Raw genomic sequence first — 14,565 nt, forward strand, 5'->3', positions numbered from 1 at the left:
ATAACGCAGGGAGGGAATCATAAAGTTATAATACATTATAGAATAACAGATATTACAGTCGACTTTCGTCGATTACGTCAACATCGTTATATCAACGGATATTCCTTTCCCAAATATACATTTTTATATTTTCAAATCGTCAGACGACAAGATTACACTCGAAGAAGTTGCAAATTGCGCGTTATCGCGATCCCGCTGTGCCGAATTTAAATGTCCGCATAATCTTCCGGGGTGTACCCCACCCCGAACGTGATACCTACTTTGGCTGGATTCTCCCACGGGGAAAGGGAGGCGAGGGAGGAATCGATAAAAACGCACGTCTATATAACCGGAAAGCCGTACCCTATCCCGGATTTTTAGATAATAAGGTACTATGGTATGCCACGCGGCGCGTTCTGAAAATGGATCGACCCTTTCGAGGGTAATCTCATAAATACGAAGCTTCACGCCCTCGTACACGGGGTGGTTGATACAAAGAAAGTAAGGGGATACACACACGAGCTAGCGCGAGCGGGAGGAAGGGAGGGGGAGGGCGTATGCGGGAGAAAACGAAGAATAGTGACGTTCGGAACTATTTGTCTGTTACCTCTTGGGATCCCGGTAAACGTGACTTACGTTAAAAGCCAAGCCCGAGCGCGTGTGATTCAATATTGACGTACCCCGTCTCTGCGTACGGCGGGGCACGGTGTATCTTTAAACTGTCGCTGACAAAGGAGAATATACATGTGAAGGATAAAGGCGGAAAACGCGAGCGACAGCGTTTCCCTCGACGAGAGCCCTCTTTGTCGATCCCTTTTCTCCCTCCCTCTCCCCCTCCTTCCTCGCCCTTCCTCCTCCACCTCTTCTATCCGCGAGAGACTAAAGAGAAAAAAAAAGTGAACGGAACGATAAAGTGTTGCATTTTTCATGCTTCTCGTGATCAGTCCTTTCCGCCCGAAGCCTTCCATTACGGGTATTCGTTATTGATGCACGAAGAAGATTGGAAGGTGTTTCAATTATAATTATGACGGAAGCTCTTTAAAGAAGAGAATATTGCTAACGTCTCAAAGCAATTTGTTTCGCGGATACAATCTAGTAGCATTTTATAATCGGTTTTATTTTAATTTTGATTTTAAACTTAGGCCATGTTAAGCTCAGGTCTTGTATTCTGGAACACTCAATATTGTATAAGAAGTAAAGATTATCTTAATAAATATAAAATCACACGCACGATATACAGATGAAGTCTATGGTTAGTCTCCGTAATAGAATTTTCGCAAGATTGTTAATTTTTAAAGGAATAATCTTTAAAAGGTAAATCTTTCGACCATTTTGGAAGTCTGAAATTAAATAACAAACTTGATCGTGAGGATCCCTAAATGTGTTTCTTTTAAATTATATATGAATTTCTTTTGCCCACCATTTGTCCATATTGTTCATAAATAATCGTTTTTTGTCCAACTTGCAAGAAAATTAAAAATAAACAAAGAAGTTGAACAAATTTCATTATAAGGGCCCCCAAGTCTGAACAACATTGTCTTCCTCAATTAAATAAAATATTATCTAATATTTATTTTTTTAATTGTTAGATTATTCGCCTTTATTCCGTTTGAATACATCTAACAAAATGTAATTTATCTCAATACATGATTTATGTTAAAAGAAATGTAAACATAATTCTACGCTGTAATGTTTTTAATAATTTTAATATATGTGTAGTTATAAAAAACATATAATTAAAACAATGCTTAGTAATTAAATGATATGTTATGCTCGTATATAATTAATAAGAAGTTTATGAGAAAGAACAGTACATTCATTAATGCATAATTGAATTGTATTAAAGGAAATGCTTATTACAAAATTTGCTAGATTTTTTATTTGTTTATAATCTTTTTGCAAAATGATCAAAAACCGGTTATTTATAAAGAAATTTTAGACAATCGAATCCTGATGTACATAATTTTTAAAAATGCATTTAGAGATATGTATGACAAAATTGGCTCAATTTTTGTTTGTTTGTTTATGACCCCTCTTACAGGTCGGACAATAAACAATTGTTTATAGACAAATTGTGAACACATTGCGGACAATCGAATTTCGTATATAATTTTAAAAAAAACGTACTTTTAGAAGTCTTCGTGATGAAATTTGTTCAACTTTTTTGTTAATTTTGAATTTTTTGGTAAACAAAAAACAATTATTTATAGATAAATATGGACAAATAATGGACAATATGGGAATCCATATATAAATTTAAAAAAAACTCACTAAGCAGAAATGCTTACAATGAAATTTGTTCAACTCTTTTGTTTATTTTTAATTTTTTCAGAAAATGGGAAAAAAAAGATTAATTATGGACAAATATGGACAATCAGAATTTATATATAATTTTTAGAAACACACTTAAGGGTGCTCATGATGAAATTTATTTTTTTATTCATTTTTAATTTATTTGCAAGGTGGACAAAAATGATTATTTATAAACAAATGTGGACAATTAAATGCCATATCAATTTTATAAAAATTTGCATTTTAAGGTCTCAACTTCACAAACTTTCCGAGTTCTGGCAAGAGGAAGAACCACTTTAGCCTTATTGTTAGCCGTTGAAACTTTTCCAGCTTACTTAGCTGATAACCGGCAATAAATATCGGCTGATTATTGTGGCTTGTCATCGTCAGCTTGAAAAAGAAAGAAAAAAAGGCATTAGTTTGATATTTCACGGAAAAGATTTTACACATTCATTATTGTATCATCGATTATTTAAAACAATTCTATAAACAAAGGAGTATAGTACTTGTATATAGTACTAAGTAAGACATTACAACATTTCTATTTTTAGTTTCTAAAAAATTTCAGAAATTAAATTTTTAAATAGACCATTTGCATTTCTTATTATTACAAAAGACAGAGAAGAGTCAAAAGCTCGTCGAAGAATAAAACAAAATTGAGAACCACTGAATGACTATTTATTCGTTACACTTTTGTCATATATTTTTATCGCGAAAAATGTTAGCTCGCGTGCGTGTGTGAAAATAAAATCTCGGAAAATTAAAAAAAATTGTTATGCACATAAAAGAGAAAAAGCGGGGCGCAACGGGAGTATGACGCAACAAATACGACGAGCCCTCCGCCCGGCGCGCGGCGCGGAGCGGCGCGGCGGCTCTCGCGTCCCGGTATTTAATCCGCTATTCGGTAACAATTCAACGCATTTTATCGAGGCCGCCGGAGTAACTCTTATCGCGATTTGTCAGGGGTCGTTTGTAACACGGGTGAGAGACATCCGTATCGCGGAAAACGCTTCCGTCTGTCTGTTTATCGTATAGCCGGGAATGTGTGTTCCATTCCTGGCCTCGCAACTGCCTACGATGTGTCCGCCGAGTGCGTGCCACAAATTACCGTCGAGCCAGTAATTACCGTCGGTAAAAAGCGAACCCGTATTTTAATCGGCGCGCAATTAAAGTTTATTGGACTACACGCGATACAATTTATCGTATCGGGGGCCTTCCGCGCTCGCGTTTATATTAATTCTATGACTGCAGAGCCGTAACTAGAATTGTAACTGGCTCGCGCATCCCGTAAATTCAAACATGGCTGAATCTCTCCTTTGTAACTTCGTACATAACGAGAGCACGTATAAGCAATGTATTATGAGAAATTTTAATAATTTGGATGCGCGCGGTTGTGCAATAAGGAACCAAGTGCCAAGCGTTCTCTCCTATTTTGTCCTAATATAATATTTTACATGGACAGGAGGTTTTCTCCGCACATAGTGGAATTGCATTTGAGGAGGATTATAGTTCGGTCATTATATTTAAGATACCGTTGGCGCAAAATTTTTATTTCTAGTATTTATGCGAAATTTACTCTAAGGGAGAAGAAAGGTTTCGGAGTTGATTCCGCATTGCAGAACTGCGTCCATTTAATCAAAATTTTCCTTGAGACTTCACATTTATGTTTTGAGAAAGTACAAGTTCTCTATTTTTAAAATAATCTACTGTTACGATTTAATTTTTTGTTAAGGAAGATATTTATACCATATATATATAAATCCTCCACTCTCACAAAGATAACAAACGTTATTATCAGGTGGGGACAAGAAAATTCTAATTAATTAAAAGGTTATTTCTTTTAGACGAAGATTATGTGAGGAGAGACGCTCGTTACAGATCTCTTCCCAGATGGATACCACTTTCGCCACGTTATAATCACGGCACTGAGCGCATATAATAATTTTCGCTGATGCTAGGCGAGCCATTCGTTTCCTTCGCAGCAACGAGGCGAGCCCTTTAATAAGGTAGACAGCGCGTAATTACGCGCGATCAGCATACCGGGGAATTGTCAGTGTTGCCAGATGGGAATTAAGGGCACGCATGTCGCAGGATGCACACGTCGATAGTTTCCTCTCATTGATTCGCACTCGGGCAGTCCTCGCTTTGTGCAGATCTCAAAAGGGATGTGCCCCGACGATCTTCCCCCGTCCGACTCGGCGAAGGATATTTATGAACGGTGATTATGTAGAAATAACATCGGCCGAGTCACGAGCCGCGATTAAAATATCTAATTGAATGTATGATTAACGAACGCTGTCAATTTGCTGTAATCGATTACACTCGGTAAGACCACCGCGAAACCACTGCGAAGCAGCACTGCAGTTGTATACAGGATGTTGCCAATATAGATTGCCGATGTCTTTTTATTATTAATCGATAATAAAATTATTAACATTAAATTTTCTTTAAAATTAATAACGTCGAATCGTCAGCGGTTCTTAAGTTAATTAAATCTTGAGGGAGTTTCGCGAGTTCGATATTTCAGAACTGTAAATAGATCATTAGATCAACTCTCATTTAATTCAAGACTCAATTTAAAAGGAAACGGTAAACTAGGTTAAATAAAAAAATATATCGACTTTCTTTGTGCCGATTATTGTGTTGTCTTCGATGCTCTTCTGTGCCGAATAATAAACAAGCGTAATTACATAAAATTTTTTCCACGACTCAGCCACGTCAAAGAGAATAAATATCGTGAACGATCTCCGAGGAAGCTTAAATTTTAGCGATTACATTATTGAATAAGGACACGGTGAAAATTGTAATTCCAATAAAACGAGAAAGATAGGAACAAGGTACACAACAACGTGTTGATTTAGTCTCTCCTTTATTTTCGCTTGAATTATACGGTTCCGTGGGCTTGATAAAAAGCGTCATGACGGAGCAATTTCTAGATTAAGGAGACACGAGGCCGCAAACTGTGAAATTTTCAGCGGCGTGGTATTAAGAAAATTTTAATATATGCGCGTGTATCACGGCCGAGACTCAAGAAGGAAGATTAAATGCATCCCTAAATAAAATAAAAGTGCGCATAAATTAAAAATGTCGCGACTGTAATAGCTCTAACAGTCTTCTCTCAAGTCGTAAAATGAGTCCGCTTTAAAAACGTCGGGGTTGAGCCTCGGCTTAACTCTCATCCAAGTTGCTGCAGACATGATTATTTATTGCGAAAAATTAACGAAACGGAGATTAGATAAATTAAATTATATTTTCTTTTATTATATTACATATAATTTAATATAGTTTAAAAGGAGAGAAACATTTTTGAGTTTTCGGAATTAGTGATAAAGTCAAAGAAATATCTCATGTATATGAGCGATCCGTTCATTTAACATTTCAAAACGAAATTGAAAACCCGCTATATATTCTTCCTTTCATAAATGCGCATCTCCGGTCGTTTTAATCGTCTCTAGATGCTCCTTCGCTTAATCGGCACGTCAATTCGCGAAATCGAGACGTCTCAATTCGCGGGACGTTAATTATTAAGGCGAGCGAGTTTAGTGAGCGCGGATCGCTTCCCATGACGGCGGCGGCGTGAAGGTTCCAGGGAAACGAGCGTGTAAAAGGGAGAAAATGACAGAGACGAGAGAGGAGTCTCCGGCGCGCGCGATAAGCGAACACGAAGTGAAGAAGCTGGAACACGTTGCACCGGGGGGAAATTACGACGGGGCCGTCTCGCGCGTATCGCGTCTCGACGGGAGATCTTAATTGGGTCTGTAAGACTCGGAATGCGGACGACGGACGGGTCTCGGCGTAATTGTTTCCGCGCATATCTATGCCGCTACGTACGTGAATCGTACAGTTGTAATCGCGCTTCTGTCGCGTTCCTGCCTTCTCTCCCGCGTGGACCCGCGGCGCGTGAGATTTCTGTGCCCCGCGTAAGGATTCGACGCGATCGATTGCGATGTCTAAAAAGGATATAATTACTAAACTTCTCGTCCAAGTATCTCTTACGGCGCTCGTATACATTTATTAGTCGTGCGTAATAAATATAATATATCTGTCTTTTATCTTATCTTGGAATTAACTTCATAAAATAGGCGCTCGTCTCATAATTCACATTGTAAGGAGCTTACGGTCGTCGCAGCTGTCCAGGAAGGGAGAATCCCACCGTGGAAATTAATATACGTATATGTAATTATGCAATCTCACGATCTCTTCGGGTTGATGGCTCAACTTTAAACAGATACTCATCTCATAATTCACATTGGTAAGAGGCTTACGCTCGCTGTATATGTTTAGGGATCGTCAGGAGTCTACCGTGAATATTAAAGTCGCGGATTCTATACAATTAATGATAGCGAATATCGCGATCTCCGCTCGAATTTCGCGTAAAACGCTCGCCTCGTGCGCGCACATGCGCGCGCGCGTGCGTGCGTGCGTGATAGAAATTCAGGATCAACGTTCGGGAGCGGCCGCTCTTAGGTACCGCGACGTTCTACGTCCTAAGCTCTACGCATTTAAATTCATTGAAGCCAGAAATACAACGTCGAATAAATCGCCGCGACGTCAACCGCGACGTGAAATACGCCCCTTTGCATGCCGAGCGCGGATCTCTCTCTCCACCTTTCTCGCATGTCGCCTATATTATCCCACACCGATGCTCCCAGGGGCGCTATCTCTATCTTCTCGCCTGCGGCTCCCGAGGGAGCGAAATAGAATTCTCAGTTTCAATTCTACGATCCTCCCCGCTCCCGCCCCTCTACCCCTTTACGCTCGTCTCTCTCTTTCTCTATCCCGTGTCCCTCCGCGTCGAGATAGATCTTCGCCGGCGACCCTCGTCGGAGTATCACCTCCATCCCACCTCCCGCTTCTCTCTGCCCCCGCGGAGCAGATATTTTATCGAGATCAATCGATACGCCGATACGATGATCTCCGAATTTCTCCTCGAGCGCGCCTCTTATCGCTCTGAGCGCAAAATATTGCGCGGATAATGACAAGCTTGCCCGAAACGAGGCAATTGCGAGAGCGAAAAATCTCGTGAGAGGAAAGGAGAAAAGAGGGTATGCATTTTGGATACTCCTCTCTCCCGACGTGTCAAGTTATATATCGATTTTAGGAAAGAACATGTATTCCATTAATTTCTTTACTCCTTTTTTTTTTAATTTTTGTCAATTATAACGAGTTGAAAGAAGCAAATAGCCACGCGTGAAATTACGAAGATATTGGAGAAACAGATTAAACGCGCGGATTCTCCATTTCCTCTGCTGCTTCACAGCAGATATCCTACGCGCTGAGATCTGATAGTGAGTAAAATCGCCGTGGTAATTGAGGCTTACCGGCGAAACGTCTCGTTGACACTTAACGCGTACGGAAATCCCCGGGTTTTCGATTATGACGGCGGAAAGCCCCCCCGACGCCGACGAGAACCGTTTCGATTCCTCGTTTTTGCGCGCATTCAACGCCATCGCACACGAGTTATTCCCATCCGATTAATCCCCTACGTGCCCGCGGCAGCGACGCTATGATTGGCACGCATGATTGTAACGCGACGTGTTACGAGCTTCGAAAAGCGTTCGGATTAATCTCGGATGGACGGTGCGGCGCGATTGAGTTGGTCATCCGCGCGCGCGCAAGATAATACGCAACTTAATGACGATAATCAGTGGAAAGTGACTGCAAATTGCTCACGCTTCGCTGCATTCGAAAAACGTGTTATTACATTATATGTATATATATGCAACGTCGCCGCGTCGTGGCACGTACTTTACATGCGTCCCGTATGTCCTCCCATTACAAAAAGTCTCATTCGCACTTACATTAGCACGGTCGTTAATTCCAACTTTATATTTTCTGATTAATTAAATGTATCGCTCTAGTTTCCTCGTCTTCGTTCCCTTCTGAAATATTAATTTTTCGTTTTACTTACGCAAATATTGTATTTTTATGCATATGTGCCCTTCGTACGTGTATTTAAATATCATTCTCGTAACGCTAAGCGAAAGACAACTCCATTTTAATGGGGAAAAAGTAGGAATGTCCACGAGTTATTTGCGAACAGATCCTCGGTGAAATATCGGCGAAAGATCTCTCGCCTCCCGGGAAGATTTCGCGCAACGACCACCGAATAGATTGCGAAACTTCCCCCGCGTCGTAAATAACTCTCCTGTAGTCTCTCTCTAGAAACAACGAGATTATTCTTGAAACTTGGAGGATATTTCAAGAGAGAATCTCGAGAATGCCGAACATAAACGTCCGACAGATCGACCTATTTTCCTAATATTAAACCTCAGCCTGATACACGTCCTTCTCGCGTCAGGCAAGATAAATCTCGCCACTTCCAAAAATACGTTCGAAGACACCAACAATTATCAACGACGAAAGTAACGCGAGGTTCCGCTCGCGGAAGCTTTGTAGAGCGTTTCTTGCACGCCGCGACTTTCGATACTTAGCTAACCGCTGAAGGCTAAAACAGGAATCTCAACCGCATGGCCGGGCGGCCGCAGGATCACGTATCCCTTCCTCGTTTGCGGTGCGTATCGCGCAAACGTGCGGTTTGTCGTTAAAAACTAATCAAGGGGAACGACGTCAAGACAATCCTCGATCGAGGCAATTCGTTCCCCTCTGAAAAAAATTAGTTCAATATTAAAATATTACATCGGTATAATAATAATCATGTCCGACCATTTTTTGACGGTGACGAGTGTTTTTCCCGTGGGAGCGTACAACGTTTGATAAATTCGGTGCTTCTCCCGAGAACATCTTCCATTAGTCCTCCCGAGGATAAGTGGACAGACGAGGCCACGAGGACACACGGTATAAACCCGCTGTCACGTGCAGGCGATGCGGCACGGCGCGTTTTCTTTCCTTCGCGTTTCACGTGCGCCGCGCGTCCTTCTTGGCCCCGTACCCTGTTAATAGCACAGGCAGTGGGGGAGGGGGCCCGTGCAAGTGACATTCGGTTGAACGATTTAATTATCGGACCGCGCGCTTCCCGTAAATGAGCGCCATTAGACGTAATGAACCGGGATGTAATGAACTTTAACGAGCGCGCGCAACTTCCCCCCTTACCCCGTCAATTTAACGATTATAATAACCATGATCTTTGCTTCGCCATCTAATTAGGTTACTCTCAGGATGGTAAAATGTTGCTTCGCCTAAAGAGGAATCGTAAATTTTGAGGTTGTATCTTCGGAGGAACACTGTTGAGACAAAATGTAGAGAATGACCGATGCAAACGTTCATGATAAATTAAACAATTAGGGCGAAATAAATTTAGATGAACTTGGTTTACTCCGGTAATTTTTAATTTATTTAGCTAATTTTTTGCGCGGCTACTAAATGATGTCTTTCGTTTTTGTTTTCTAGTTACGGCAAACGCTCCGCCCCAAAGACCATGGATTCCATTGACGAGGCCCAATAGGACAAGACCAACATGTAAGTACTCATCCGTTCAAGCCGCTTATATCATCAGACTCAAAAACTTGCTCATCTTTCCGTCGCGAATAAAACAAGTAAATATATATAAATTAAATATTCTTTATCTCTACTGACGAACTCATTTGTCGGGTAGAATAAAATTTCGCTTATTTTTCCTACGAACCTGACTTTTCGCACGATGAATTAATTTGTTTATAATTACACCGCGTTGCGAAGAACAGTCCTCTTCTAATCTACAGAAACATCAATCGCAGATTCGGAATCGCGCTAATCTCCTTCGCGATCAATATAACGCGCGGTAAGGTTTTCATTAACGGACTCGTCAACGTCGTTTCGCGCCATCGTACATTCGTTATAGGATGCGCGAGCCGCGCGCTGAATCAATACGTAAATGTTTACAACGCGCGCGCACGCACGTCGCATCGGGAAGGTCTAACGGGCGAGTCTGAAGATAACGTATGGGAAAACATACGGCTGATAGTGAATAATGTGCCGCTGTGACAATCGCACGTGGCGAGTCAAAATATGACAGGGCGCGCGGCGAATGCGCGACGTAAAACAAATTACAATTTACGTCCGACGGGGTAATAAATTCACGCACTAAAGGCCACGCGGCGCCTGCCTTCCCTCGCGCCGTGATATTGAACTTCCCCGTTACTTTGGGTCGTTACTTAAAGCTCGACGCCGAGTCGCGTTTATATGCCTGTGTACGGGGCCGTAACTACGCTCGTCTCGTCGAATTAACGAAAATTATTTCCGCGTCCGCGTTCGAAACGAAACATCCGTTTCAACAGAAGTGAAATATCAGGAGTCTTTCGTTGATGACCACCTTGGAAAGCCCGTGCTTTGCACTTTCTTAATTAATCTTAATAATTATGTCATATTGCTGTAGTATTTCCCTGGTCTCTTCTATCTTCTAAAATACCTATTGCGATATCAAAATCTTTGAAGAATCTTTATAGATATATTAAAGGTAGAATTTTTAATTATCGAATCTCTTATAAAAGTGTATTTTTCGTCTTATTTTTCAATGTAATCTTCTGAAATAGGTAATAAAAGTGACAAAACTCGATCCTGAGATCACTAATTTTATTCTAATATCTCACCGTCTGTCTAAATTATTTATCATCTCCAATTAAAAAGGAAGAGGCCAGAAAGACATACTAGTAATGATTAAGTTCAGAAGAAGCGGAGAAATTCCACGTGCACCTGCACACGTCCATCCTCTCTTATCTCAGTTTTTTCGAAGCAAGAGACTCGCTCGCGCGCGGCGCGATATCGCCCAGGAACCCCAGAGCTCGCCTCGCGTAAATTCGCCTTAACGTACCCCGCGTCCGGACGATGGTGGCACCCTGACCATCGGTCAACGCCGACGAGTTTCGCAGGGCCCCCGGGGCGCGCGGTGCCGCGCGTCGCGCCGCATCCCGTCGCCGCCGACGGCTGTATACCGCACCATCTGGACAGATTTATTGCACGACACGGGCACGGCACGACGGCAGCGGCGTCGGCGGTCGAGGTAGCAGGAAGAGGGTGAAAGAGGGAGAGAAAGCGCGCGGAGAGAGGTATACAAACGGCCGGCTGGGCTGGCTGGGCTGGCTGGATGGCGGGTTGGCCGGTCTGCCGCCGTCCAAAAGGAAGCCATTGTCGGCTCGCGCTGGACGCGATAAATCATTTCGCTACGGTTTACGCTATTCATTATTTACGAGGAGGCCCATTATACTTACGACGGTCACTGATTAGTTATACCGTTTGCACGCATATGCAGATGCGTATTGTGCGGCTCTTCGGCAAACTCGCGATTGGCGCTTACGTTTTATTAATATATTTATTTGATTTTTTCTTCCTTTTTTTTTTACAGAGAAAGCGAAATATCTCAGGAAAGTATCTCCGGTTTGATCTACGTTTTGTGATTCATATAGAGCCAGCTGTTTTCCTATAATTGCGGCGATACAGAAACGTGACTTTAAACCTGATTTTGAACTTAATATTAGACTCACGATCTTTTATGTTACATACAGATGCGGAAAATTGTTTTTAGCTTGCAAAAAAAATTAAATTGACGACATAAATGTTTACGATATGTGCACAGCTATTTCCCGCGCGGGCATAGTATTTGCTTCTGGCCGGTTAGATTGCCGGTCTCGATCACGTATACGTGCAGTAAGTAGTGATTTATCAATAATTTAGAGAGGCACTAAAGCGGGAAATGGCGAATGATTTGACGTTTCGCTGACTTTACTTGAACATATTACACTTTATTTCAAAGGAAAAAAAACGAAACGGGTCATTAAATTCTGGATAAAAATTACAGATGCCTTCTCATACCAGGTCATCTGAAACGCTCTCGTCGTAATTCCCGCGAGTGAACCTCACGTACAAGGTGTGTCGTAAATTACGGCAATCTGCAACAGCGGAAACGCATTTTCCGATATATTTAAAGACGATCTTCTCGTAGAATCGAAAATTCCATTCTAAACTGTATTTAGATTAAAATTCAATTAGTAGGAGATTTAGTTAATAGATATTTAATAGAAGGGATCAAGAGAGCGCGCAGTTCATTCTTTAACTATAGCGAGTTTGTATATGTAATGCAAATGTTACAACTAACAGTTATGTTATTATAATGAATATAAGAAAGCATGCAATTATTATATTTATAACGAATATTATAAGTAACCTATATGCAAAATAAATAAAAAAATATAAATTTTAATTAATAAATAATCAAATACAAATTATAATTGTAAATTATATAAAAGACGGTGCAGATTCACTATTCTTCAATGTCAAATAACTCCATAATTAGACCATCGTTGAATTTCCGTCAAAGAAAATTTAATGTCAAATCTATCGACGGTCTCTGCTAATTATACTTTACTCTCGTTCCTCGAGAAATCCGGTACACTGTAAAGATACCGTTGAATTGGAACGCAGACATATATTATTAAGTAAACGGTCATGATCGAGCATTGCGTACCACGAGGGTATTATGTTAGGAGAAAGAGAAAGAGAGAAAGAGAGAAAGGGAAAAACCGCGCGCTGCAACGCCGCCCGCCGCCGGTGGCTGCGTAATCGCTCAATGCGCGCCGGTTGGGAGCTGCCGCCTTACGAACACGGCAATTTAGGAATTACGCGTGTGCGAACGCTTAAAACCAATTTCACCGAGAACGCCGCAATTATCGCGGCGACCGAACGAGCCGAGCCGCGCGCACGTTGCGCGTTTCCGCTGTACACGCTCGGGGTGGTAGGTCTCGCCGTGCTGCCGTCATCGCCACCGTTATACCACGGGACGCCTCGATGAGAATTATCCTCGTGTACGCGTTCCGGAACGCGCGGAATCCCCGTCGCTCCGGTGATGGGGATTCACACAAGTGCAAGCTCCACCGAACGGAGCACCGGCGATACCCCGTTCCCCATTCCATAGCCGATGTGAATTTTAATTTGCGGACAGCGAGCTCGAGTCATATCTCACCTTGTTTTACGTAGAGAATATATTTACTCGATCGCAAACATTGATAAACATGAGAATTATTTTCTTCTACGTTGTGAGAGACTACACACATCAGCTATAATGATTATCTATATGTATACTGGTTTTATTGTTTGACTGCGACCGATGTAATACGTCTTACAATCTATTAATGTTGCGCTGAGGATGATCCAAAAAAAGGTCCATTAATTTCATTTAATTTGTCTGTTTGATAATATATTATATTGCGCACTAATTACTACGCCTGGCTCTTATTGTCTCTTTCATTATTCTTATTTGATTCATTCAAGAGAGCCTCCATATATTTTTATTAAAATTTTTTTCTTATTTCTAAATCCATTTAAAAAAAATGGACTCGATAATTCGAATGTGACTATCACTGTGATTTCGCCGATTCGTTATCTCGCCAATTGTGTTGTCCGGAAGGACGAGCCGAGGTGCAAAGCTGGCGCGCGATGCCGGCAGCCGGACAGACCCGTGCAAATTACTTCTTGCACCTCGGCGACGACCCTCACAATCATACTCATTACGGTGGCCTCGTACATGGCCGGGTCGGGTTCTACGGGACATGGAGCAATTACGCGCCATTATCATTCCGACGCCTGTAACTGCTTGCGCGCGCGCGATTATATTCTTATTAGAAATCGTTATTGCCGTAGCGCGTGGTAATCATCGCCGTTGCCACTTTTGTCGTGATTATTACCGTCATCGCCGCCGTCGATGCCGGCGTTACACGGGCGAGCGAGCGAGCGGTGCCTGCGTTTGTTACTGTTAGTTAATATTGCGCGAAGGGCCCGACCATTACTATCGCGTTCGCCTCGCCGGAGGATCATCGTCGTTGCCTGTTATTTAATTACCACGATTATCCCGATCTTACAACGATAAGTAATGAAATAATGGCGCTCAATCGTATAGGATTCATTTAGATTCTGGGACAAGGCTTCAAGATGCGTAGATGGGTAACCGGTATCGCGCTTTCCTCCGATCATTAAACTCCCGACGGTTAAAATAGCATGCCCAGCACGAAAGTATGAAAGTCAAGTTTTCGTAAAAGAATATTTCCAATTGTTGATCAATTTTATTAATTGGTAGATTCTGTTACCGTTATCGAATCTACATCCCAGCGAGAAATGGATTAAAATTTATCGACCACGAAATTTTTATCAGATCGTAAAAACGTTTCCAATAATCGTAATGTACACTGCAACGTAAAGCGTATATACGAGTATTATAAAAAAAAGATACGTATACGTATATCGCGATGTTGCATAGAAATGTATGCTACTTTACTTTCCTCGAATGTAGCGTTCAGAGGCGAACTCCCTTTCTGCCGATTTATTTCGCTGCATTTCCGCGAGGCACACGCCGCGTTTATATATTCG

The 14,565-nt window shown here is 41.7% G+C and overlaps 1 protein-coding gene across 4 annotated transcripts in view; it reads left to right on the forward strand.

Annotated features, from left to right (window-relative positions):
* The window catches only part of Twin (CCR4-NOT transcription complex subunit 6-like twin), a 152,176-nt gene that overhangs the window by 107,644 nt on the left and 29,967 nt on the right, over positions 1-14,565 (forward strand). For 3 of the 4 annotated variants that reach the window (XM_071708169.1, XM_071708170.1, XM_071708168.1), the window contains one exon: positions 9,622-9,690. The gene's annotated coding sequence lies outside the window, so the exon portion shown is untranslated. Of the gene's footprint in view, positions 1-9,597; positions 9,691-14,565 lie in introns of those variants that run through there. The other variant, XM_071708171.1, reaches the window with a different exon arrangement.

This window comes from Temnothorax nylanderi, unplaced genomic scaffold (genome assembly GCF_030848795.1).
Source record: "Temnothorax nylanderi isolate EJ_2023f unplaced genomic scaffold, tnyl_v1.0 TNYL_tig0065_pilon, whole genome shotgun sequence".
Lineage (NCBI taxonomy): Eukaryota > Metazoa > Arthropoda > Insecta > Hymenoptera > Formicidae > Temnothorax > Temnothorax nylanderi.